Raw genomic sequence first — 24,841 nt, 5'->3', positions numbered from 1 at the left:
ACGAGCCTAGTTCGGCGGATGTGCCACCTCTCCCTATCTCTTCTACTTTTGAAAATATTTCTTCTTCAGATGATGAAAGCAAGGATGAAAATCCTCCCCCACCTTCTCAGGATCCTCCTTCAGCTCCTCAGCTTCCAAAATGGGTCCGTGCTACTCGGGATGCAGCAGGTGATCTTGCCGGTGATCCTACAGATCAGCGACGTACACGTTCTCAGTTTGATAGAGCCTCTTCTTTACTGGCTCAAGCTTCAATGAATTATGATCCTGACACCTTTGCAGAAGCTTCAGGCCATCCATATTGGGAAGCAGCTATGAATGAAGAATATCATTCATTATTGGCAAATGACACATGGGATCTTGCTCCTCTACCAAAGGGACGAAAACTTGTTAGATGCAAATGGGTTTACAGAACCAAGTATGGACCAGATGGGAAAGTTGATAAACATAAAGCTCGTCTTGTTGCTAAGGGCTTTTCACAAGCTGAAGGCATTGACTATACTGAAACCTTCTCCCCGGTTGCCAAAATGAATTCTATCCGCCTTGTTCTTTCCCTTGCTACCTCTTTCAAATGGGAAGTCCATCAGATGGATGTTAAATCCGCCTTCTTGCATGGGGACTTGCATGAAGAAATCTATATGGAACAACCTATTGGCTTTATACAAACAGACTCCAGCCTTATATGTCGGCTTAAGAAATCCCTTTATGGTCTCAAGCAAGCTCCTCGAGCTTGGTATGCCAAAATGGATAACTTTCTTTTAGAAAATGGCTTTTCTAGGTGTCATTCTGACAATACTGTCTACACCAAGAAAGTGGGCAAGTCTCTTATCATTCTTGTTCTTTATGTTGATGATCTTATCCTAACTGGTAGTGATCCCAACCTTATAAACCATGTGAAGACTAGCCTTAAAAGGAAGTTTGAAATGACAGACTTAGGACACTTACATTATTTTCTTGGTCTTCAAGTCTTGCAATCCAAGGAAGGTATTTCCCTTTCCCAGTCCAAGTATGCCTGTGATATTCTACGCCATTTTCACATGGAAGACTGTAAGCCAACCCCTTCTCCCTTTCAGTCTGGAGTCAAACTTTCAATCACTTGTACTTCTCCTGAAGTTGATGCTACCTTATACCGTCAACTTGTGGGAAAACTTTTGTATCTAACCCATACTCGTCCTGACCTTTCCTTTGTTGTTGGCCTTGTTGCTCGGTTTATGCAAAACCCACGTGAAAGTCATTGGAAAGCAGCTAAAAGAATACTTCGTTATGTTCGAGGTACAGTTAAGTTTAGGATTCATTACAGTGTCGAAGCATCTCCTCTATTGGTTGGTTTCACTGATTCTGATTGGGCTGGTGAACCTGATGATCGGAAGTCTACTACAGGTTATGTGTTCACTCTTGGTTCAGGACCTATTACATGGGCTTGCAAGAAACAAGGTTCCATTTCTCTTTCTTCAGCAGAAGCAGAGTATCGCGGTGCCGTAGAAGCTAGTAAGGAAGCCTTGTGGCTTCGTCAGATCCTGTCAGAGTTTGGCTTTCAGCAGCAACATCTGACTACACTTTGGTGTGATAATCAAAGTGCCATTCAACTATGCAAAGATCTATTCCAACAACAGCGCAGCAAACACATTGAACTGCACATGCACTTCATCAGAAAGCTTATTCACAACCATGTTCTTGAAGTGCAATATTGTTCAACAGATGATCAAGTTGCAGACATCTTTACAAAGGCTCTCACAGAGGCGAAGTTCACTAAACTTCGATTTATGGTTGGAGTTCAGGAAGTTGTCACTAAGGGGGGATAGGCTCTAGTGCCTCCTTCCTTCTCCTATTGTGTCATATTTGTAAATCCTTCAATCCTATCCCAAGTTGTTCTTAAGGGGGGATGTTAGGATATTCCGACACATAGGAAATAGTTAAGTATAACTTGGTCTAGTATAGAGTTAGGTAAAGTGTGTTTCTTTACTATGTACATTTTGTAACTTACAATCCGACGGTCACGATATGTAGTGATCCGATGGTTCATTCTCTCCTCGGTATTACCGACACTTGATCTATGGCTTAACACCCGATTGGTCCATGATCTCTATTTAAAGAGCATGGAGGGTCATTTGTAGGTTAACCGTCCATGAGAGAAGCTTATGTATATTTTCATTCTTTTATTAATAAATTTCCTAAAGTGGCCGCGTTGGCTCAGGTCATGGATTGTTTCCCTCTTTGAGGGTTTTAACCACGTCAAAAGTACTGGTGTATTGATCTGTGATCTGTTTGTGAGCGGTGTCCTTTGGTGTTCTGTCTGAGGAACTTACGCTGTAAATTCATACATCCAAAAGTGGGGATGTTGAAGAGACTCGAAGTCCTATTCCTCTTTCACAATTCCTTTGAGGGGCACATTCCGGCAGAGATTGGGCACTGTTCCAACTTGCAAAAGCTTGACATTTCACATAATTCTTTAACCAGACTGATTCTTGCCGAGCTCGGAAAGTTAACTTCTCTCGTCATACTGAATCTCTTTGAAAATGGCTTGACGGGAAGAATTCCAGAGGAACTCAAAAATTGAAGGCACTGACAATGATAGACATTTCCAGCAATAATATGATGGGATCCATACTAGAGGGCATATTCCAGCTTCCTAATTTGAGCTTTCTTTATCTGCATAACAACAATTTATCTGGAACAATCTCTCGCAGTTTTGGAAAATACAGTAATTTGACAAAGGTAAGCCTTCCTCTGTAGATGGTAAAGACTAATTTCATATTGTGTTTGGTGGCAAGAAGTTGAGAGGCGGTGGTAGCCAGCTACTTGAGAGGTGGCAGACGGTGGTAGCCAACTACTTGAGAGGTGAGAGGTGGCAGCTATATAGTAAACTTTGCATAAAACGCCAATAGTTATAGTAAACTTTGCATAAAATGCCAATAGTTAGTTGTCACCACAATTTTCCACACTTTGGATAAAATATAACTTGTCACCACATTTCCACATTGGTATAAGCGAAGCTTGCAATAAGAGGTCCTTTCTTTCCCGCTTTGGGGAAAACAAGAACTGCACTTGTCTTCCACAATCGAAGTGCACTGAGCTCGGCGTCTCTCCGCATCTCTATTCTTCTTCCCTCCACACTTCTGCATGCAGACTGTTCTTCACCACCCAAGCTCTGGCTCTCAAGCATTTTGACCCCTCCAGAAACCCTAGATTTATTCTCTGCATCAACCTCGTTTGCGGACTGGTGGTGTTTGAGGACAACAAAATCTTTGCGGATAGGGAGGATCCATTTCATAAGAGGAGATCTATGTGTTTGCAGACAACAAAAGCTTGGCGGATATGTAGATCCATTTCATAAGCAGGATCTGAGCCAAATGAAGAGTCTCATCTTGGAGCTGAAGTCCGAAGATCTAGAAGGGGCAACCACTTGGCTGATGTTGGAACTGAAGGCCGAAGATCTAGAAGGCGCTGCTGCATGCAAGAGCCACTTGGTTCCACATGGTTTTTTTGGGTTTAATTTAGCCTGGCTGGCTTTCTTGGCTTTCCTGTAACTTGCTTTACTGAAATCAGAAAGCGCGGCTACACGTATTAAGGTCCTGCCCTTTTGGGAACGCAGATGGGCTGAAGCACCCTGATTTCACCGTGTATGAAGCTTTGGGGAAAACTGCACTTGTCTTCTACAATCGAAGTGCACTGAGCTCGGCATCTCCGCATCTCTGTTCTTCTTCCCTCCACACTTTTGCATGCAGACTGTTCTTCACCACCCAAGCTCTGGCTCTCAAGCATTTTGACCCCTCTAGAAACCCTAGATTTATTCTCTGCATCAACCTCGTTCGCGAACTGGTGGTGTTTGCAGACAACAAAATATTTGCAGATAGGGAGGATCCATTTCATAAGAGGAGATCTATGTGTTTGCAGACAACAAAAGCTTGGCGGATATGCAGATCCATTTCATAAGCAGGATCCGAGCAAGATGAAGAGTCTCATCTTGGAGCTGAAGTCCGAAGATCTAGAAGGGGCAACCACTTGGCTAATGTTGGAGCTGAAGGCCAAAGATCTAGAAGGCGCTGCTGCATGCAAGAGCCACTTGGTTCCACATGGTTTTTTTGGGTTTAATTTAACTTTATTTATTACTTTATTACTTTTATCTTTTATTTTTAATCAGAGTTTTTATTTTTAATTTAAAAATATATATAATTAACCATTTCACCATGATTGTTCAGTGAACACGATTTTGACTTGTCGCAGGACTTTAACAACAACCACAATGATTCATGTCTTATGTTGTGACAACTGAATTTTCAGTATCGTTTTCTAAATGTTCCTTCATTTTCTTGGCAGAGGCTGGTTATTGATGTTGAGGCAGTAACAAAAGGGAGTCGATCCCATACCTTTTATATTTCTTTACCAAAAATCCGTAAGATTTTATGGAGGTGTTTAATTAACTGAAGGACAGTAGAAACTCTACTGTTCGCTTTCACTTTGTTTGCCATCTCAAATCACCCTATCCAACTTTCAGTTGTGGCCGCTGGGTTTTACTGATATAAATTCCATTATTGATGGCTGGGTTTCTTCCATCAATTCCTTCATTCATGTATTGTACATTCTATTGTAGAGTCTTTTCAAAGATTTTGATTACAGAATGGCGCCTGTTTCATTGCCCCCGGGTTTCAGGTTCCATCCCAGTGATGAGGAGCTTGTGAGTTATTATTTGAAGAGAAAAGTTCATGGACGTAAGATAGAATTGTACATTATCCCAGAAGTTGATTTGTATAAGTTTGAACCTAGCAAATTAGAATTCCAAGACATAGCTATTTCAATTTCATATTTGGGTCCCTTAATATTTTGCATAGTTAGCTCCTGAATATTGCCCTGAGATTAATGCACCCTTGTTTCTTCCTCATGGAAATTGTGTGCACTGCGCGCACTATGCTTTGGCTCAGCCAGTGTCTTAAACTTATTCTTCTGTGTTTATGGAATTCTTGCTCAAGTCTCAGTTTGCATGTATATGATAGACTTTCTTGAAATTAGCTTCAACAGAGCCATATTTGGAAGCCCACACACGTTTTAAGTTCATTTGTGAAATTAGTCTGGGTGCGGGCTCCCTGAGGTGTCGAAGCGCTGATTTTGATGCTACGGTGGCTGTAGACTCGGGAATTATGCCATGATTTGAAGATGCTAAAGTTTTCTTCTTTTAATGCATTTCAGTTTGATTCTTGTGAGGATGTAGAAACTCTAGCCATGCATGTCTAAGTATGAACTAATTTAGACTGTGGATGCCTCATTAAAGCAGAGTCATTTGGCCCACTATCAGTGAGAGTCAGTTTTAACATACTGTAAATGTAGCTTCCAAAACTTTTTTTCTTGGATCAGAAATAGTCATCTGATGAAAATTATAGAGTCCAATTTGGGTATAAAAGCCTTAGATATCCATTAACCATCTTATTATTGATGTTTGGTGTCTGAGTTTAGCGTGCAAATCAACCATTAGCTGGATTAGTGCGGGATAGAAGCACTTGAAAATATCAGGTACGAAATGTAGGTTGAGGTTGGGATGCCTGCAAATTGTTTTAGTTGAAAAACGCATGATATTAATAGAAAAGCTGATATAATTTCGGATGTCCCATTTCCCTTGCCAATTACATGTGAACCTGGAATTAGAATATGCATGATGTTTATGACAACTTTTACAAATATCATGTATGGCAATTTAGTCTAGTTTAAGGCGTGGACAGTAGTTTTAGATGTAACAAGAGTTATACTTCAAAATCTGACTCGTTTTTCATGCCTGTTGCAGATAAGTATTTCCTACCTAACAGAGATTTAGAATGGTACTTTTTCAGTCCACGTGATAAGAAGTATCCCAATGGAACACGCACAAATAGGGCCACTGAAGCTAGTTACTGGAAAGCTACTGGAAAGGACAAGAAGATTAGCTCGAAGCCATCTATGATTGGAACAAAGAAGACCCTAGTCTTCTATGGTGGGCGTGCACCGCAGGGAAGAAGAACAGATTGGGTGATGCATGAATATCGTCTAGATGAGACACAATGTGAAGCGGCAGCTGGTGTTCAGGTATCCTGATTGAATTGGATTAAGTTTTCTTTGCCCATTTATAAAACTAGAGAATGGGGTTAAATAAACTTTAAAGCATAAATCATAGTCTCTCTATTATTTGTATACTCTTTGAATCAGAATTTTCAGTAGCCTTTCCTGCTGGATTTTAAAAATATTAAGAATAATTCTATTTACTTGTAGAAACAGAGTGTTTGAGAAGAATATGGAATATTTTTCTTAGTTTAAGCTGGAGGTTGGAATCATCCTTGCTCACACTTAGGCACAATGATTTTGACTGAGATTCCAAGCAACTGCCATTACCAAGATTTTTTTTTTGGGTCTTTTATTCTTCAACAATTATCATAGCCTTGATTTGTCACTGATCTGTTTAGTATTATTTTCTCTTGTCAATGTGCCAAGCTAAGAGATGTATCTATGCATTATGTGGTTTTCAGTGACCAACAGTGTTTATAGGCTTTGTTCTCAAGTTTTCATCCTTCTGCCTAAGCTATATCTTGCAATTAATTTCTGCTATCATATCCCCAGTATTCTTCTGAATTAGTTCTATCAAATAATTAACGATATCCTTATGCCATTTATCAAGGCACTCAACTGCGAAAATTTCATTCTGTTGTCTGCTTCAATTATTGTTAGAGTAATTCCTTGATGCAACCCTTGATGATGATTTTCTTTACTTTTATAGGATGCTTTTGTTTTATGCCGTTTTTTCAAGAAAAATGGAATAGAGCCAAGGATTGGAAGCTCGAATGAACCACCAATATAGAGGAATGCTTTTCCTTCAGTAATGAATAGTTCCTTTTCTAATAAGATGACCAAACCTGATGTTGTTGAAGATCTGTCAGACAAAAGCTACCCACAAGTGAACTAGGAAAAGGTCGACATCCAGGCAGATACTACATTGCGATCAGAAACTTCATTTGAGAGACTGCATGATATAACTGATAACAGTGCTACTCTTAATCAGTGGATGGAGTTTCTACTGGATGACTCCAGCCCAAGTTACATTTTGGCATCCCCTGCCAATGCCAGAAATGATTTAAAGGTGTGTACTACTGTAGACTCTTGTGATGATTACCTGGCATTAGTAAAGCTTTCCTACTTATGGTAATCTACAAATTTGATCTGTAAAGTAAGGTTTACTATCTAGTAATGTCAATATATAATTGTTTTCCAGGTCAGTTCTATGATTGGGGGTGCAAGATTGGAGCAGGAATCTCCTTGGCCAATGTTTAAAATAGATAATTTTTCACAGGGCGTAGCTGATTTAAGCTGATTTAAGATACAACTGATGCCTACTTTGAAGAGGAAGATGTTTTAGACGAAATACTAAAGGTTGCACAGGCAGCTCAGAATGAGGATACTCATAACGAACATCCTTTCCATATGGCCAAGTTATCTGGTAATTTGGTTGGAGATTCTCTCCAATTGGATAATATGTACAATTTATGGAGAAACTAAATAATCATGGAGTTATTATAAAATCAAAGATAGTGAAGGAGCTGGGTAGATTAGCTTGTACAGACAGTCGTGGATTTCAGGAATGTTCTCGGGATTTACCATGGAATGGATGTGAGTAGGTTTTGCACATCCATATTTAAACAGAGCTCAAAGACACTGGATCAACGAATTTGCAAAGGAAAATGAGTACTTTTATTGGTGGCAGGTTAAATGTTCATAGGTCATATATGCTTGCCGATTGTTGTTATTGTAAGATAGTAGTATGCTAATCAGAAATTTTTAAACGTGTTATATAGTTTGGAAACTAAAATTCTAGAACTGATTAACAGTGGATTTTTCAATTTTTCTTTATTGTATGCAGGGTAGCTGGTCCAGTATCTCAGAGCTTCATTTATGAACATATGTTTTGGTGTATTAGTTTGCCACCATAGTTATTCTTGTGATTTTGGCAGTTTATTGTGGATTGACAACAGCTAGCCCTGAAGTAACATGTACCATATCCATTTGTATGAAAAAGAGACCCAGTAAATTTCTTTTATCATTTTCCCCAAAAGTTTACAAGATGATTTTTTCCCGAAAGTTTACAAGATGATTTTTTCCAGTAAGTCTTCCTTGCCATGGATGTTATGATCCGGGGCTCGATAATCTTCAATTCCCCGGGATTGATTGAATCCAATCTGCCAATCTAACTATGCAGAGGTAGGGTAGTTGAAGCTCTAGCCTCAAGCTATGAAAATAGAATCTAAGAATGGCTACCCAGGTTTAGCATGGGATTCTAGAGGGGCACGTGGGCTGCATTTGGACCAAATTGTCACTCACCCCAAGTAATTGTGATTTTGATGAGCGAAAATAGTGACCAATACCATTAGGTAAACTAAGAATAAACCATGTGGCTGATCTAGGATGGAAACCTTGAAAACATGTGTTAATCTATAGGAACACTTGTTCATCTATTCCAATTTCATAATTTTCAAGAAAACCCCGTGAGACTCGACGTCCCTTTTCCGTGACAATCTCAATAATTATATTTAATACCATATAATAAATATCATTAAATTCACATATACTTCGCAATAAACATCATTACATTTATATCAATTCCCATATAGTGAACGAGAAACATTATTAAACTTTTTTAACAATTTCTCCCTGCATATTAATATTATTCGTGTTTTAACAAATTCTCCTTTTCATATACTCGCTAATCCGCAATGGATTTTTTTTAATTAATAATAAATCACTTCTTTGTTAGGGGCAATATTAAAATTTGTTTCATTTAAAAATATAAAAATGATAAATTGAAAAAGAAAATTTTTGGGAAAATATAGATTTTTTAGAATAGCTTTAGACTTATAAATTATGAACGATCAGCCCCACCGGGTAGGCGAATTGGTAATCACAATGCGGTGAAGTTCATTAGAAAGGAGGGCATGAGTTCAAATCCTTCGGACTAGCCCAGAGCTGTGGAGAGGGTCGGGCGTAGTTCCCAAGGGTTATAGTGGTAATGGTCAAAATCGGCCGGGCGCAGTTCCCAAGGGTTATAGTGGTAACGGTCAGAATTGACCCCGTCCCAAGGGTTATAGTGGTAACGGCCAGAATCGAGGTTATAGTGGTAATGGTCAGAATCGGACGGGCGCAGTTCCCAAGGGTTATAGTGGTAACGGTCAGAATTGACGTCGTCCCAAGGGTTATAGTGGTAATGGTCAGAATCGACCCCATATTACGCAAGTTGCGAGGCTGCTCCAGTGGCCAATTCCTCTGTAATAAAAATAAATAAATTATGAACGATCTATTTTCATTAAGACATGGCCTTTAATGTTATATAGATAAACCATAAATAATAAATCAGGTAATATTGAAATTCACTTCATTTAAAAGTATAAAAATTAAAAATTAAAAAAGAAAAGCTTTTGGAAAAAGATATATTTTTTTTAGAATTGCTTTAGACTTATAAATTATGAATGATTTATTTTTATTAAGACATGGTTTTTAATGTCATATAGATAAACCATGGTTTGAAAATAATGCATGATAGCAAATGATTTATTTTTATTAAGACATGGTTTTTAATGTCATATAGATAAACCATGGTTTGAAAATAATGCATGATAGCTTTTGAAAACTTAAAGTGCATCTTTGACTTACAACGGTAAGGTGCTTCTTTTCTGTAATTAATTAAAGCACGTGTTTATTTTATTGAGTTGGAGACCCTAGGCTTATCATTATTTTTGGAATGTTGGTTGAGTGCATGTTTGTGTTTATCGACCAATATAGATTCATCTTAAGTACTAATTTAATATGAGTCTCATTTGAAGTACTAATCTAATATGAGTCGAGAGAGATTACCAACCAGGATAGATTCATCTTAAGTACTAGATTTATTTTTCATTATTTACATTGTATTTTTGAATGCTAAATAGAGTATATATAGGAGTAGATAAAAAAATTAACCACAAAAGCTTCACTTTTTTTTCTATATATAAATATATATGAAGTTGATATCGACATAAATTAGTTAACATAGATCTTCAAATAGTTTATTTAAATCTCTTGTTGAAATATTTTTGAAAAATATAAGATTTAAACATTCACACACTTTTTGATTTCTAATTACTTTACATTATATATATTTTTTAATTATAGCCCACATTATTTTTCGATTTAGAACATAATTTTTATTTTTTGTTTTTATTTTAAAGGGGTACAGACAGACAAACTTACACATCCCCTCATATTGGGTTGTAGAATGATCCTCTCGACTTAACGATTAACCTCTCATCTTTCATAAGCTTTATAACAAATCCTATGCACACTTAGATCCTAGGCCCTCAGCCTCATGTTTCTTTGTATTTCAAACGCCTCGCAAAGAGCAGATGTATGTTCAACACTGTGAAGCGGAGCTGATAAGTGAAGAGTGTGAGTAAGTGGAGCTTACTGGTAGGGGTGGTGATACGGCATATAAGGGAGATAAAACGAAGTGATGGGTCAGTATGGGTCGGTATCAATGTGGACGCATGGTACTAGAAATATTCGACATGTTATGAAGTTTTTATGAAATCAGGGAGAACATTAAGCACTTGCCACAATATTAAAAGGTAATATGTCAACAAAAAGATCTTTGGTACATAAATTACAACAAAAGAAGGGGGCATGCATTCTCTCTTATACAACACTTGCCATTGTTGAATAGTCTTCTTCTCCACTGCCTTTCCTTTTTCAAATTTGTTGGCTTTGTTGACTGCAACGGAGTAGAGTCTCTAGTCCAAGGGCAAAGTCGAGCTTTAATTTGCGCATGGATTTCATGAAACTAGTTAACTTAGTAGTATTAACAAGTGATTTTTTACCTCCATAATTGGGTTATCATGGTAAATATAATTGGTATTAACAAGCCAACTTTTAACTCCATAACTGGCTTATCAAGGTAAATATCTTATTCTCTGTTTGATTGATGGTTGGGTTATATTTGTAATGTGTTGTAGACAATGGCCTTTCTTAAAGAATCAAGAAAGCGGGCTTCATTATTTCAATCGAATGCCTACAAAAACCAAATTCTCAGAGCTCTATTCCTTTCCTGCAAAAGGACAAATTCTTTGTTAGGCCAATAGGTGATTTTGTTCCCTCTGATTCTTCTCCAGACCTTTCTGGCACCCTTGAGTAATGTTGGATTTCTTCTTGGTTACATGTTTGTGAAGGGATATTCATTGCCTCAACATGCTCATCAAAGTTTCTGGTTTTACTACTCAACCATGTTTCCAAGATTCCTCAGTGCATGGAATTTGGGAGTTATAACCAACAGGATGAATCCCATTGAAATTGTATCTAGGATCTTGAACTAACCTAAGGTTGCCCTAAAAGTATTCTTTTGTTTTGTCTCGAAATCTGCCACCCAGGATCTTCGGGAATCTTACCACACTCATCATCCTCATCATCACTCCTACAAAAGGCGGATGTCATAAATGCATCTAGGGAGTCTCCAAAATGTTCCTAGCAATCATCATTCAAAAAATTATGGTTGCCATCCATTTCTGCAATAATCAAGATTCCAAACATTTGTTTTTTAAAAGTCAGTGGAAAAATAATAACATTTGCAATTTTAGACAATTCATTCTATTTAGGGAGATGACCTAAAGAGATTGTGGAGCATGAGAGAAAAACACTAGAGTATATTTAGCTATAATAGCAATAGTTCATGGACAATATTTATTTTTATTGCTCTTAAACAAAGTATGTGCTTATTTTTCATGAAAAAATTAAGTCTAATAATTTCCTTTTTGTTGTTGGAGTGAGTAGGAATTGATTTATCTTTTTAGTATAAGGTTGGGCAACGTACATGTAAGACCGATGTGAAATATGTTAAATGTCTATTTCTGGCAATTTAGTATCAACTACTATATTGCAATGTCCCACATCACATTTGTTAGTTTGATTTCATTATTGTTGAAGTCAACAAGCTTATCAAATATGGATGTGCATGCAAGTTAAGTGTGAGAGCAGGTGTGGCGAATTTCCTTAAGTTTACCAAGGATTCCTTTATACACATAGTTTTGAACATATACAAGTAAATATCTAGAGGTAAAAGCAGATAACTCGGCGGGGGGGATTCTCACCCTATGGGATCCTCAAAAACTTGGAATCCTGGATGCTGAAGCTTCTAGGAATTATATATCGATGGTGATTCAACCTTTGGGGGATAAGGAGATTTACATGATCACTAATGTCTATGGTCCTCAAAAACTAGAAGACAAACTAAAGCTTCTCACATCCCTAGAGGAACTGAGGGAGAGACATCCTGATATGCCCTGGATTTTGGCAGGGGATTTCAATATGATCAGATCTCTTACAGAGAAAAAAGGAGGTACAAGAAAACTAGGCCAGGACTCCATTGCCTTCCAGAACTTCATGAATAACATGGGGCTAGTGGACACATAAACAACAAATGGCATTTTTTTTGGGAATAATAAGACGGGAGGAGCTTCTCAAGTTGCCTCTAAATTACACAGATTCATAATCTCAGAGGAACTCCTTCTCACGTGCCTTGATATGTCAACTTTAATCCTTCCCTTCGGAGGCTCGGACCACTGGCATGTCCAGATGGAAGCTACTTTTATGGGTACACCAAGGAACAGACCCTTTAGGTTTGAAAATATCTGGCTCTCTCACCCTGACTTCACCAGCAATATTGATAAATGGTGGACGGAAGATATGCCCTTTCAAGGCACTAAAATGTTCATACTGCAGCAGAGACTCAAGAACATCAAATCTAGGCTTAAAGATTGGAATAAACAAGAGTTTGGAAATATTTTTAAAGCTAAAAAAGAAGTTGAGAAGAAAATCTAGGAGATTAATCAAATCAACATCTTAGAGGGTCTTACCGAGGAAAGGAAAATTCAGGCTGACTCTCTTCAGAACGATTGGGAAGAGCGGTGCATGCAAGAAGAGATTTTATGGAGACAGAAATCGAGGGTGCAGTGGATTAGAGAAGGAGAAATAAACACAAAGTTTTTTCATAGATCAACCTTGGATCACAGATCTCATAACAGAATTTCCACACTTAAAGAGTCTCAAGGGAAAGAGCTTGTCTCACACATAGAAATAAAATTTGTCCTAGTTCAACACTTCCTTAGCATAGCAGAGGAGCCTCTCATTGACAGATCTCGGTTCATTAACAAATTCACAAAGTTCATTCCTAAGCTTGTAACCAGGGAAGACAACCACAATCTTAACAGGTTAGTGTCTGAAGAGGATGCTAGTGAATTTATCAATGATATGCAAAATGGGAAAGCTCCTGGCCCTGATGGTTTCAATGTGGATTTCTTCAAAGCTTGTTGGAAAACAATCAAACAAGATATCCTTGAGGTTGTGGAAGACTCTAGAAGATCCAAAACTGTTTTGAAAGCTCTTAATGCCTTTTTCATAGCTTTGATTCCAAAGCAGGAAAAATCTATGACACCAGACAGATTCATACCCACAGCCTTATGTAATGTGGTGTACAAAATTATCTCCAAAGTGATTTCTAATAGACTAAAGCCTCTTCTTGTTGCTCTTGTTTCAGAGGAGCAAACTGGTTTTGTGGAAGAAAGACAGATTCTCAATAACATCATACAAGCTCATGAGGTGGTATACTCTCTTAAGAGCAAGAAGAAAGCTAGTATGATCATGCAACTGGACCTAGCGAAATATTATGATAAGCTAAGTTGGGCGTACATCAAGGAAGTGCTAAGAGCTTATGGATTTGACCACAACTGGATAAGATGGGTTATGGCCCTTATATCCTTGGTCAGTTTCTCAATTCTGCTTAATGGATCTCCCTCTAGAACCTTTATACCTTCTAGGGGTCTCAGACAAGGGGATCCGCTCTCCCCCTTCCTCTTTGTTCTCATGATGGAAGGACTAGGTAGAGCGATCAAAATGGAAAATGGTGAAGGAAGAATCCAGGGTCTGAAACTTACCCCGGATGGGGATGCCTCTACTCATCAACAATTTGTGGATGATACAATGTTGCAGGGCATTCCTACAGTCAAGGAAGCCAGAGCTTTCAAACAACTCCTGAACGACTTTGCTTTGGTGGCTGGTACAGAGGTAAGCCTTGACAAATCAAAGGTTTTTTTTTTCAATACTGACATTGCCATTCAGAGGAACCTCACTAGAATTATTGGGTTTCAAAGGGCTCAGTTACCTTCCAAGTACCTTGGAATGCCTCTTACTGACAAACCTCTGAGTAAGGGAGTGTGGGAACCGGTCACCAATAAACTTCAGGATAAAGTCAGGAAATGGACTTGTAGGTCTTTGAACTTGGCGAGCGTCTTGTGCTTACAAAGGTTGTCCTGCAGGCTATACCCATTTTCATGTTTTCAACACTCCCTGCTCCCAAAGGTGTTATACAACAAATCAGGAGTATTCAATGAGATTTTCTTTGGGGCAAAGGGGAAGAGAAAAAGAAGTGGGTGTTGGTAGCTTGGGACAAGCTCTGCAAACCTAAGGCCCATTGAGGTTTGGGGCTTCATGACCTTGAAATCCTCAACAGAGTTTTGGGAGAAAAATTTTGGTGGAGGTGGCTCAAGGAATTAGCAACCCCTGGGCAAAGCTTTGGAAGCAAAAATATGAAAATAATTGGCAGGAGACGGATCATATCAGAATGTCAGGGCTCATCAAGGGCTCCCAAATTTGGAACCTTGCTTGGGAGAATAGAGGCATTGTCCAGCAACACAGTTTCTGGGAGATCAGAGTTGGGAACCTTGCACGGTTTTGGGAGGATAACTAGCAGCAGGAACCAAATTTGTTTAGAGAAGAACTAACCGCTCTCAAAAATGACACTGATAACAAAGCTCTACTCATGGTAAGTGACTTCTGGGATCAGGTAAGGGACAATGGCAAATGGCGAATGTGGAAGAATCTTGGTTACAGTGAAGAGAGTCCTTTGAAAGCATAGGCAAATTCCCTAGCTCTAGACTTGGAAAAGAGGAAGATTTTAGTGTCTTCCTCGTCTGACCAACTGAGATGGGGTCGAAACACCGAAGGCACCTTTAACCTCAAAGAAGCTAAACGCATGGACCTAGGTTTTGATTATCCAAACCCTAACCAAGTTTGGAATAACCTTTGGAGGAACCCGCAATGGATGAAAGTCAAGTTATTTATGTGGTTAGTTCACCAAAAGAAGATTCTCACTTGGGAGAATCTTCTGAAAAGGGGATTTGTTGGCCCATCCAAATGCCATCTATGTGGATTAAAGGAAGAAACGATGGAGCATTTACTAAACCACTGCCCCTTCACCTCTACCTTGTGGGATTGGGCGGCGTCAGTCTTCAGGAAAATTGACAGAGACAGACTCAACATCACCAACACATTGAAGAATTGGAGGAAAGACTTCTCAGGTAGCGAAATCATTAACAAGGCTTGGACTCTGGTTACAGGCTTTATTATCTGGGATGTTTGGAAAGAATGTAATAGCAGGATTTTCAAGAACAAAACAGGCTTGACCCAGTATATCATTGGCCAAATTCTATGACAGATCAAAGATACAGTAGGAGCCCTTATGTGGAAAATTCCTGAAGACCCCCCTTCGGCCCAGGAGGCTTGCATTCTGAGGCAGTTGGGTCTCTATTCTCTGGTTCCCCTTGGCGCTGTTAAGGGTGTGAGCAAAACAACTGCTGGTAAATATATATGGCAGCCTCCTCCTCATGGTTTTTTGAAAATCAATATAGATGGGGCCTCTAAGGGCAACCTAGGGATGGCTGGATTTGGAGGTGTCATAAGAGATGAGTAGGGGAGCATAAAGGATATCTTCCACAGTCACTTGGGGACTGCCACTAATAACATGGCAGAGCTCATGGCCTTAGAACAGTGTCTGGAAATCCTGATTGAGTTAAATTTATACAACGCTATCATTGAAGCTGACTCAGAATTGGTCATTAATGTAGCCAAGAAAATGTGCAATGGAACGACACCTGGAAAAGTGTCGAAACATTGGAGGCTCTTGCAGGTATTTTAGCACATTCACTCCCACTTGCGAACCCTGAGAACAGTAAATTTTGTTCATGTGCGAAGAAAAGCCAATATGTTAGTTGATCGTCTGGCAAATGAAGGCGTGATATGCAAGGAGAGTTATATCTGGTATGACTGGGATTCTATACCCTCTAGTAAATTGAGGGAAGATTGTCATAGACAGGCGGCCAAAGATATAGAGTACTTCCAGATCATGAATAATGAGCAGGAGGAAGACTAGCTTGAGTGGGAAAGAGAAGGAGTCCCAGAGCCTGGTTGAAGTGTCGGAGCAAATCCTAACCGTAGATCCCACAGTCAATGCTTACGCCATATCATAAACAGTGTGCTTGGAGGGAGTGGAGGATGGGATAAACAACGTGCTTATTGAAGGGCCGCACACCATAAAATCTGTTGGCCTTAGATATCGAATGGATATCAGGTTTCAAATTGATCGGAAGTTAAGGGGTTGAGTGGACCCGATATCTTTTTAGACCAAGGTTATAATATATATCGGGTCCGTAAAGCGGGTAAATATCGCGTAAGTTTCAGCAGCGATGACTTGTGGACCGTCAGATCAAATGGGTTTTGATCAACGGTGCAGGATCACCATGCAACTCGGTTGATCAGAGTGATTATCTACCATCCGATTGAAGGTAAGATAGATAGTGGATCTCAGTAGATTGGAGAATTTTTCAACCGTCCGATGGAAAGTTATATCGATGGTGGGGTTTGAGGGTTAAGTTTTGGGGAGATCGATAGTCTGTTCATTTAGGTTTTTCCCAGGGGGCTTTGGTGGGTTTGAATGTAAGGTTTTGGGTTCGAATGTCCCGGTTGTTTGTTGATCTTATACCGGTCTGTCTTTTGTTGGTCTTTACACTTGTAAAGACGTGTACCATATGTAATCTTTGTTCGGTTAATTGAAGGATCCACTCTTACTTGACCAAAAAAAATACATATACAAGTAAACAAAATAAAATGAAATATATAAAAATAAAATGAAAAGTGTCAACAATATTGTTAGTGTAATCATTAAATGAGGAACACAACTAGATTCCTCAAAAATGCAAAGTAGGCATTCAAAAGATTCTTTTTTATTTTATTTTTTTTAGCTGAAAGAACGTTACAATTATCTTTTTTGGCTTGTTGAATATACAAAGAGAAAATTTATCACTTCAACAACAATTTTACTTTTATCTGATACAAGAGTGGAGGCAGTCTTAGATTTTACTTGTTTCTTAGTAGTTGTTGCATACCTATATTACCTTCCTAGTTGTAAATTGTGTTTTATGAGGGCTTTACAGTTCAGAAAAAATGTTGGGCATGTTATGAGCACAATGGTGTGCAATCCTCTCAGCCTTGAGGTGAAAGCAACAAAGTTGTAGAGAAATTTGTGTTGAGATTGGGGTATGTAGAGTGCTCTATTGCTTCATTGATGGAATGTACATATTAGATCACCTTTGTATTGAATAATTCATTGTTGAACAAATTGTCCTTATAATTGCCCAAGATGCAATCATTGTGTTGTGAACTCTAGTCTTCTTATATTCAATTTGTCATCTTTTCAAATACCTAACATAAGATTGTTGTGACATTAAGGCTTGAGTGTCCATGTGCACCTTTGATATCATAAATTTGTGTTCATCTTTTTTTATTTTAGTTTTATATTTTAAATGTTTGTAGGAAATTATTTATAGCTAAATTAGAACTAGAAATAATAGATTATGAAAACTCCAAAATTGCAAAGCAATTGTTTGTTTAATGCATTTATCAAATGTATAAAAATATCAAATGTACTTAATTTAAAAACAAAAAAATTATTATAATTGTAATGATAATTTTGAACAATTTTTATATTCATAAAAATATATTTTAATGTATAAATAATTAATTTATAAGTACAATTTTTTTCAATTTAAAAAACATATCGGAGTCTCTTGCACCTTTTGAGGCAATTGCTAGTATATCTTTATTTAATTTGAATTTTCATGTATTAGTCGATGTCACTATACAGAGAGTCGTGTTGATTTGAATCGTTTCATATTGACCCAATTTTAATTTGATGGTAGGCTTCTAAATACATGGAGAATTATGACCAAATAATTGTGAAAAACACATGGAGAGGTATGCCCCGACCATTGTGGAAGCAATGAGAAAGGTTATATGTTAAAAAAAAGACTCAATTATCACTATTCTGATTTGATTATAACCTATAAAAACATCATTGATTTCATCCTAATTTTAACATTCACAAATATACCAGGTTTCCATTGGAAATATTGTCTATGATCGCTAAGTTGAAAAGCTACCATGAGATTTCAAGTCATGATTATTAAATCTTTATTGGATATTTTTTTTAATATACAACGACTAATTTTGAGATATTTCAATGAAAAAGGTTTGCATCTTATTTGTTTTTCCTAAGGGCATGCATAATTTAACATCACAATTCCGAGCACGTATTTATAAATTGAGTTTTAAAATTTATTTACTACCTTTGTTGTATTAAATGTTCCCTATTATACTTAAATTTCAGTGATACATTCCTTCAAAAGTATAATATTTCATAAATAGAGTTTAGGCTTCTGTGATCCATATTAAGTTAGAGAAAGATTTCGGCGAAAATCACATGGAATGTCATTTGTCGACGTGTTTCGAACCAACCAGTGTGGTTCATCGTCAGGACAAGTTGAAGAAACAGATCTAGCTTAGCATGTTATATAGACCGAGCAGAGCCTCCAACGGCTAGTTTGACCTATTAGCGGTTGGTCAAACTAGCCGTTGGAGGCTCTGCTCGGTCTATATAACATGCTAAGCTAGATCTGTTTCTTCAACTTGTCCTGACGATGAACCACACTGGTTGGTTCGAAACGCATCGACAAATGACATTCCATGTGATTTTCGCCCAAATCTTTCTCTAATATAATATTTCAGTTATATATTCCTTCAAAACTCTAGATACAAACATGTCATAAATCATGGCAAAAGTTTGAAAATTTAGGAGTGTAACTTATTTAGTGAAGTTTAAGGGTGTCAACCAAGGACAAAAGAAATTCTACATGGAGGTGAGTACCATTTGACCCATTCAAGCAGGAAAATCGATTTTTCTTGGCACAACTCATCCACTGGTATATACTTAGATCTCCATACGATCTCAACATAACCCATAACTAAATTCAATACAAAATTCACTAAGAATTTAACTGCAAATTTCTCATCAACAGTTTGACCAATGATTCTTGGTCTCCACCATTTAACACATGCATTAAATTTAATTTCACTAAATCTTCAATAAGATTTCTTTGCCCAATTCACACACATAGGAACTTAATTCTACCAATTCTAGATTTTAAGAATTCTTCAATGATCGTGCATATAGACACTTCATACACAGAAGATATGAAACTTCATTTCATTAACAAAACCTATAAATACAAAAATACTCAAAAACATTTGTTTCTCTCTATGAGCCTGATTTCACATTCATTTGGCCATTAGCCTTGCCCATAGGTTTACAATGATTAAATACAAAATTAGAAGAAATGCATATTTTCCTACTCCATAAATCACTCCTTGATTTATTCCATAAAGTTCTCATGATTTATTCCCTAAGTTTTCATGATTTATTCCCTAAATCTCTCATGGGTTTCAAGGTAAATTACCTTTTGCCTTATGGAAAAAATCTTGCCTATCTACAACTTTTCTAAAACTATGACATTAATTATAAAACTCATAAAATATACCAACTTGGAAAAAAAATTATTTACATAGAAGAATATAAATTCTTCTTAAAAATCAAGACCTCGTTTTGAAGTCTTTTCACATCAAAGACTTAATGGGTTGGAAGCTCTAATGCTCGTGCATCAAACTCCCAAGGTAGAAAAAAGTTCATGATCTCCTGATTGTAAAAATTTCTCATTTCCCACCCCGATTTTCAGTTTCACCTTATTTCTCCAAAATAGTTAAATGCCCTTTCCCATATCCATACATTCAACAACTGAAAAATAAATTTTGCTGAAAACACAAATTCTGGAAATATTACAGAACGCTGAAAATGCAGAAATAAATATCAGCACATACAAACAACCATTCAACACATTTAAACACAGTGATTTTTGGTCAAGATGACCCTGGAAAAACCCCCTACAACTCTTGGGGAAAACCAATTCGAAAGCTCTTTCTTATTTCTGGAAAATGCTTTTACAGTGAGAGAAATATTCAGCAAAAAATTAGCAAGTAAACTTTTACAACTTATCTCGTTTTCCGTGCCTCACAGCCAACTAGAAAAACTTGAAAACAGCAATAAATGTTGTACGACCTCCTTGATTTTTGTGCCCAAATTTCAGCTTTAAATGCTGCTGTACTGACTGCCTAGAAAAGCATGCAGGCTCCCATAAATGTTGTTGTATGGTTTTCCTCGATTTCTGTGCAGAAAAACAGTAGTACAACTGTACAGATTTCTACCTAAAAAAGCGTGCCAAGGTACAGCCACTTGTTGTACGACCTCCCTTGAAAAACGTGCCAGCAAACTTTAGATTTTCTGCTCCTCGATTTCTGTGCTAACTTGTTGTACGGCCTCCTTGGAATCTGAACCAAAACTGTTGTACGGCCTTTCTAGAAAATCGTGCCCAAAGTCTGCCTTTCACTGTGTGCTAACTCAACTGTACTGACTTGCTGAAACGCTACCTTGGAATGTGTGCCAAGCTGCTGCCTCCTTCTCCTCACTGTCCAGAAATCTCCCTTGCTCTCTTGCTCCCCTTCTATCAATCTGCTCATGAAAGAATGAATGACATTTTCCTCATTTTCCTCCTTTAATCTAACCCTAAGTGACTTTTGGGGAATCCCTAAATTCAATGGCTGAAATAGATTGAGATCTAGGGCTGAGATTAAATGCTCATTTAAATCTCACTTTCTATTTTTTTTAATTCACCCCACTTTAATAAAGACCCACTTAGTCATTTATTTCCAAAGTCACTTTTCCTTTCTGATTTTACATTGACTTTATTAAAGTCACTTTAAAATTAGACTTTAGTAACTTTATCACTTAAAGTCACTTTTAAATTAGATTTGACTTTATAAAAATTATAAAGTCACTTTAGGAGAAAAATTAAATTCTTTTGGACGCTTTTCCCTATGCCAAAGATCAAAGCCTTAGGGAATCACCTGTCCTCCGGTACCAAATTTCAACACTCACTCTTACCGAGGAAGGTGTTCCTCACCACACCCATCTTGTCTCTGAAGTAGACATGCTTGCCCCGTGGTAAGGCTTTGGTAAGAATATCTGCAACCTGCTCATCAGTGGGAATATAGTCAAGCTTCACAGCTCCCTTTTGAACATAGTCTCTGATGAAATGATATTTGATCTCGATATGCTTTGACTTGTCATGAAATACTGGATTCTCCGTGAGTTTAATGCAACTCTGATTATCACAGTAAATCATTGAAGGTCTCAATGGCTGACCAAATAAGCCAAACAACATCTTGCGAAGCCAGATGGCCTCACAACTAGCTAGACTGGCTGCCATATACTCGGCTTCCGCTGAACTCAATGCTACTGACTGCTGCTTCTGGTTGAACCATGACACTACTGTCGAACCCAACCCAAAACAACACCCTGAAGTGCTCTTCCTATCAGAAGCACAACCTGCCCAATCAGAATCAGTATAACCTGCCAATCTCAGTCCATCCCCCTACCTGTAGTCCAGACCATAATCCATTGTCCCCTGCAAGTACCGCAAAATGTGTTTTGCAGCCACCCAGTGAACCTTCCTAGGCTCACACATAAACTGACTCATCGTGTTGACTGCAAAACAAATATCTGGTCTAGTGTTGACCAAATACATCAAGGAACCAATCAGCTACCTATACAATGTGGGATCCACCAACTCGGAATATGAAGCTTGAAGCTTCTTCCAGTTGGTGATCATCGGTGTCGACATGGGTTTACAATCTTCCATGTGGAATCTGCCAAGGATGTCCACAATATACTTCCCCTACCCCAGGAAGAAATTCCCCTCCTCCTGCCACACCTCCAAACCCAAAAAGTAATGCATCAAGCCGATGTCCTTCATCTCAAACTCCGCCGCAAGATCTCTCTTGCAGTGCTCTATGAGTCTCTCTACACCTGTAATGACCAAGTCATCCACATACAACACCAGAATGAGAGGCTCCTCACCTATCACAATATAGTAAGGGTTCGGATCTGCCTCACTCTTTGTGAAACCCATCCCCTGCATGTATGTATCTATCCTGGAGTACCAAGCTCTAGGAGTTTGCTTCAGGCCATAAAGGGCCTTCTTCAGTCTACACACATGGGACTCCTTCCCATGCACTTCAAAGCCCTGTGGCTGCTCAATGTACACCTCCTCTTGTATGAATTGAGAAATGCAGTCTTCACATCCATCTCGTGGATCTTCCAACCCATCTCTGCTACTATCGATATAATGGAGCGGATCAAAGTATATCGAGCCACGGGAGCGAAGGTCTCCTCATAATCAGCTCCCTCTACCTGGGAGAACCCTCTAGCCAAAAATCTCACTTTGAATTTCTCAATGCTGCCATCTGCAGCATGCTTTACCTTGTAAAGCCATCTGGAAGTAACCACGAATTTTCCCTCAGGCCTCGGCACCACCTCCCAAACATCATTCTTCATGATAGAAGAATACTCCTCCTACATGGCCTCTCTTCAGACCTGCTGGCTAGCTGCCTCCTCATAGCTAGAAGGCTCAGATTCAAGGATGTTGGTAGCCATTGCCATATAGCTACAAAACCTCTCAAGTGGTCTACTCTCTCTAACCGGCCTCTTAGGCTCAGCAACAGATGTGGCATCTCTCAAGGTGTCCTGAAGCCACTTGGGCTTCCTCTTCCCTAAGCGTACTTCTCCCATTGGAGAATGAAACTCCTCCTCATCATCATCATCAGGAGCATGAACTCCTGATTGTCTGTCTGCTGTCCTCCTGCCTGCACCTGAACCTGTAGAAGCTGAGGTACCGTGTGAACTGTCCATCAGTGGACTCCCTAGTGAACTGCTTTGTGGACTGCTCTACATGCTGCCTGGAGCACCACCCCTATGGCTTGGCGAGCCACTGTTCACTAACGGACATGACATCCTCATAGATGTACCTCCGGATCCTCCTGATCCCTGCGACTGACTCAACTGCTGCTGAGGGTCTGGCTGATCCAGATACTCTAACTCCCGTGACCTCCTAAAGGCCCTGTCCTCCTCGAACTTCACATCCCGCCTGACAACAACTTTCCTCTGTGCAGGAATGTAAATCCGAAAGGCCTTTGAGGTCTCACTGTAGCCCACAAAGATACCCTTCTCTGCGGTGGGCTCTAGTTTGGTCCTCTTCTCCTTGGGTATGTAGGAGTATGTAATGCACCCAAAGATACGAAGATGACCAATATCAGGCTTCTTCCTAGAAAAAGCCTCCTCCGGAGTCATGTGCCCCAAGGCACAATGCGGACTCTTGTTCTACAAATAAACAGCTGTGTTGCAGGCCTCTGCCCACAAGAACAATGGCAACCCTTGATCATGTAACATGGCTTTGGCAGCCCCTCCGATGGATCTGTTCTTCCTCTCTGCAACCCCGTTCTGCTGGGGGTTGTAAGGAACAGTGAACTCCCTCCTAATGCCTGCCTCCGCACAATAGTCAACAAACTTACCAAGGGTGTACTCTCCCCTATTGTCTGACCTCAGGGACTTGATCTTCCGACCTGTCTGTGTCTCCACAAGAGCTCTAAACTCCTGAAACCGCTTAAAGACCTCACTCTTGGTCTTCAAGAAATAAATCCAGGTCCTCTTGGAGTAATCATCAATGAATAAAACATAGTACTCATATCCACTCAAGGAAACATGAGACATCCGACCGCTCACATCGGAATGAATCAAATCAAGTATCCCAGTCGCTCTGCTGTCACTGCTGGGAAAAGGGGATTTTGCAAACTTGCCCATCGCACATCCTCTGCAAGTATCAAAGTGATCAGTACTGAAATCTGGCACACCTGTAGTGATCTCCCGCAAGGTCCTCAAGGCTCCATGATACATATGCCCCGTCCTGCGGTGCCAAATCTCACACAGCTCAGAACTGCTAGCTCTGCTGTCGGTACTACTGCTCAATGCCAAAAGGGGATGGAATGCAAACTTGTACACCTTTGCATGGCATACACCTATCACTCTAGCTGAATCAGCTGGAGTGCCCTGGGATACATCAACACCTGTCCTCCCCTAAACAGTACCTCATATCCTCTGTCCTCCAAAGCTGAGATGGATATGAGGTTCTTCCTCATCCCTAGCACATAAAGAACATCTGACACCTTCAAGGGAGGTTTGGACTCCCTCTGAAATGTTAGTGTCCCCACACCAACTACTGTAACAACTCTGTCATCACCGAGTACTACCTCTATATCAGTGCCACTCTCTGAAAGCTCTGAGAAGTACTCACGGACTCCTGTCATGTGACGTGAAGCCCCACTGTCCACATACAAGATACCCAAAGATGCTTCGCTAATCAAGGGAAAAGCATGCTCCCTCTGAGCAGGTGATCCTGCACTAGAGGACTCACACGCAATGAACCCAAACTCCCAGTCAAAACGATCTGCAAAGTTCTCAACCTCTACTGAAGCTGCCATGCTCTGGTTCTTCCCCTTCTTCTTCTTCTTCAACGGACACACAACTGTATAGTGTCCCATCTTTTGACAATTCCAACACTTCACCTTGGAATAGTCCTTCTGTGTGTTACCCTGTTTACCTTTACCTTTTCCTTTGCCCCCACCATTGCTTGTGGAAGCCTGCTTCTTCCCTTTGTCTTTCTTACCTCCTGCGAACAGTGCTACATCCTCATCCTGCTCAACT

At 39.2% G+C, this 24,841-nt stretch overlaps 1 pseudogene; it reads left to right on the top strand.

Moving 5' to 3' along the window:
- The first annotated feature begins 4,615 nt into the window (after positions 1 to 4,615).
- Positions 4,616 to 6,814, top strand: LOC149189876 (NAC domain-containing protein 54 pseudogene; annotated as a pseudogene).
- The last annotated feature ends 18,027 nt before the right edge of the window (positions 6,815 to 24,841 follow it).

Source organism: Pinus tabuliformis, chromosome 3_1 (assembly GCF_031772625.1).
Source record: "Pinus tabuliformis cultivar Carrire ecotype Pingquan chromosome 3_1, CPIR1, whole genome shotgun sequence".
Classification (NCBI taxonomy): domain Eukaryota; kingdom Viridiplantae; phylum Streptophyta; class Pinopsida; order Pinales; family Pinaceae; genus Pinus; species Pinus tabuliformis.
Note: the sequence above shows the minus strand (reverse complement) of the source record. Positions and strands in the feature narration are given on the sequence as shown.